Raw genomic sequence first — 3450 nt, 5'->3', positions numbered from 1 at the left:
ATAATGCCCATATTTTCAACATGTTCTATAAATGTCTTGGGCAGTAATCCCTTTGTCAAAGGGTCAACTATCATAAGGTTTGTGCTAATATGTTCTACTGACACTCTTTGTTTCTGAACTTCTTCCTTCACGACAAAGTACTTCAATTCCATATGCTTAGCACCCTTAGAGTACTCGTCGTTCTTAGAAAAATACTACTATGGAGTTATCACAATACATTTTCAGTGGCTTGACAATACTATCAACAATTCCAAGCCCTGAAATAAAGTTCCGCAGCTAATTAGCCTGAATTATAGCCTCAAAACATGCTACAAATTCAGCTTCCATGGTAGATGCAACAACAACTGATGTATATGGAATTGCTTCCATTTGTTTTCGTTCCATATCATTTCTAGGACATTGTGCGAGACTAAATTTTTCTCCTTTCTAAATTGGAACAATTGATGCTAGACACCTTTCCATCCTGAATCTCTCTAGTACTTTATTGATATATGCTCTCTGAGATAAGCCTAACAATCCTTCTCATCTATTACAGAATATTTCTATCCACATCACATAGCTTACCTTACCCATATCTTTCACTTCAAAGTTGCTAGAGAGAAATTTCTTAGTCTCATGAAGAAGATCAAGATCATCAATTGCAAGCAAGATATCATCAACATACATAATTGGAAAAATAACCTTACTCCCACTGACCTTCAGATATATCACCGATCAACAGTATTTTCTTTAAATCTAAAGGAAGCAATGATATCATTAAACTTTAAATACCCTTGGTGGGAAGCTTCCTTAAGACTGTATATTGATTTCTTTAATTTGCACACCATGTGTTCCTTTCCTTCAATTGAGAACCCCATTGGTTGGTCCATATAAACTTTCTCCTCTAAATCTGCATTAAGAAAGACAATTTTCACATCCATCTGATGTAGCTCCAATTCATAATGGGCTATTAATGTCATGACAATCCTGAAAGAATCCTTTCTTGAGACTGGTGACAACGTCTCTTTATAATCAATGTCATTTTTCTGAGTAAATCCCTTAGCAACAAGTCTAGCCTTATAACGTTCAAAGTTGTCATGAGAGTTATGTTTAGTCTTGAAGACCCACTTACAACCAACTCTCTTACAACCCTTTGACAATTCTACAAGCTCCCAAACACCATTATGTTCCATGGAATTTATCTCTTCTTTCATGGCATTTAACCACTTTTCAGAATTATCACAGCTTGCAGCTTGTGAAAACAAAACTGGATTATTATCATTAATGCTTAAGTCTGTTTCTGTCTCATGTAGGTATACCACATAGTCATTCGAAATAGCTAGTCTCCTTGCTCTTTGAGACCTCCTTAATGCTACTTCTTGCGGTTCTTCCACAATAGATTCATTATGTATCATGGGCTCATTATTGCGTTGTGCTTCTTCATTATTGTTTGTAATAACAACTAAAGAAGCAATCACCTTACTACTAGAGGCACAAACTAAAAGAACTTGCACTCTAACTTCTTTAATTTCCACTTCTCGTGGAACTGTACTCCTACTAATTTCACCATTTTCAATGAACCTTAAATTTCCAGTTTCGGCAATTCTCATACTATGATTAGGACAATAAAACATATATCCCTTTGACTTTTCTAGATAACCATGAAATATCCACTGATTGTTCTTGGATCCAATTTTCTTTCTTGCAGATTATAAATCCTTATTTATGCCTGGCAACCCCAAACATGCAAGTGCCTTATACCAGGTGTCCTATTTGTCCATAGTTTAAAAGGTGTCTTTGGAACTGCCTTACTAGGAACCCTATTCAACAAATACATGACAGTTTTCTAGGCATACATCCACAAAGATATGGGTAAAGTTGAATTGATTAACATACTCCTAATCATATCCATTAAAGTTCTATTACGCCTTTCTGATACACCATTTTGTTGTGGTGTGTCATACATTGTGTATTGCGCACAAATGCCACATTTATGAAGAAGCTTAGCAAATGGACCTAGTTGTTGCTCAGTTTCATTGTATCTTCTGTAATACTCATCACCTCTATCAAATCTAATAATTTTCACCTTTCTGTCTAATTGTCTTTCTACTTCATTCAAGTAAATTTCTAAGGCATCCACTGCTTGAGATTTCTTATGCAATAAGTAGACATAACCGTAACGTGAATAATCATCAATAAAGGTGATAAAATATCTTTCCTTTCCATAAATATCAGTATGCACAATTTCAAGAAGCTGAGTACTTCTTGTAGCTCATTTCTTTGTATGTTTTGTTTGTTTTTCCTTAATACAATCCACACAAATATTTAGATCCCTAAAATCTAGATCAGGAAGAATTTCATTCTTTATTAATCTTTCTTTCCTTTCTCTAGAAATGTGACCTAAACATTTATGCCACAAGAAAGCAGATCATTCATTCACTAAATAGTTTAATGCCAACATTATGATGCAGAGCTAAAATGGTTTCAGCATACAAACCATCTAATTTCAATTTATATAAACCATCACAAAGAACACCAGTACCACTGAGATGATTATGCTTAAATAAAATTAAACATCTATTACCAAAATTAAAAGAGTATCCAGTAACATCAAGTTTAGATAATGAAACTAAATTCCTAGATAAACTAGGTACATAAAGAGTTTCTAGTAAATCTAAATGATGTCCAATGTTGAGTTTTAAACGATAAGTCCTGATTGCTTCCACTGAAGCTTTCATTCTATTCCCCATGAAGATGAACTTCTCATTTGGGCTTATGGTTTGGATTGTAAGGAATCCCAACATAGTGTTAGAAACATGAGTCATACATCCAGAATCAATCCACCATGTATTATGGGGAACTTCAGTTAAGTTTGATTCAAAACATACATGAGCATTAAACTCACCTTTCTTTTCGAACCAAGACTTACGCTTTAGGCAATCCTTCTGGAAGTGTCTAAATTTTCCATAAAATGACAATTATTACTCTTTGATGCCTTCTTTTGGATTTGCACAAGACCATCATTGATCTTTAATGGCCCTTTTCCTTTATCATGCTTCTTCACAAATCTTTTTCTAGCTCATTGATTCCCTTGGTGGCTTACATAATGGACTGAGTGACTTCCTTGATTTTTAAGGCTCGTTTCTTCCTGAACTAACATATCGTGCAATTCATGCACATTCCATTTATCTTTCGTGGTATTATAGCTCATTTGGAATGGGTCATACTCAGACTATAATGAGTTCAAAATAAATTGAACAAGGAAGTTCTCATTCACAATTATTCCTAAGGTCTTAAGTCTTATTGCAATGTTTGTCATATCAATGGCATGTCCATACATAGTACGTGAACCATCAAACTTCATGGTGATCAATGTACTCATTAATGTCCCAACAAGAAACTTATCAGCTGTTTGAGAGCGCTCTCCCACTAATTTCATAAACTCTTTAGCATTATCGGTCTTAGGGAGAG

The sequence above is a fragment of the Glycine soja genome, chromosome 5, assembly GCF_004193775.1.
Source record: "Glycine soja cultivar W05 chromosome 5, ASM419377v2, whole genome shotgun sequence".
Lineage (NCBI taxonomy): Eukaryota > Viridiplantae > Streptophyta > Magnoliopsida > Fabales > Fabaceae > Glycine > Glycine soja.
This window is presented reverse-complemented; position numbering follows the sequence as displayed.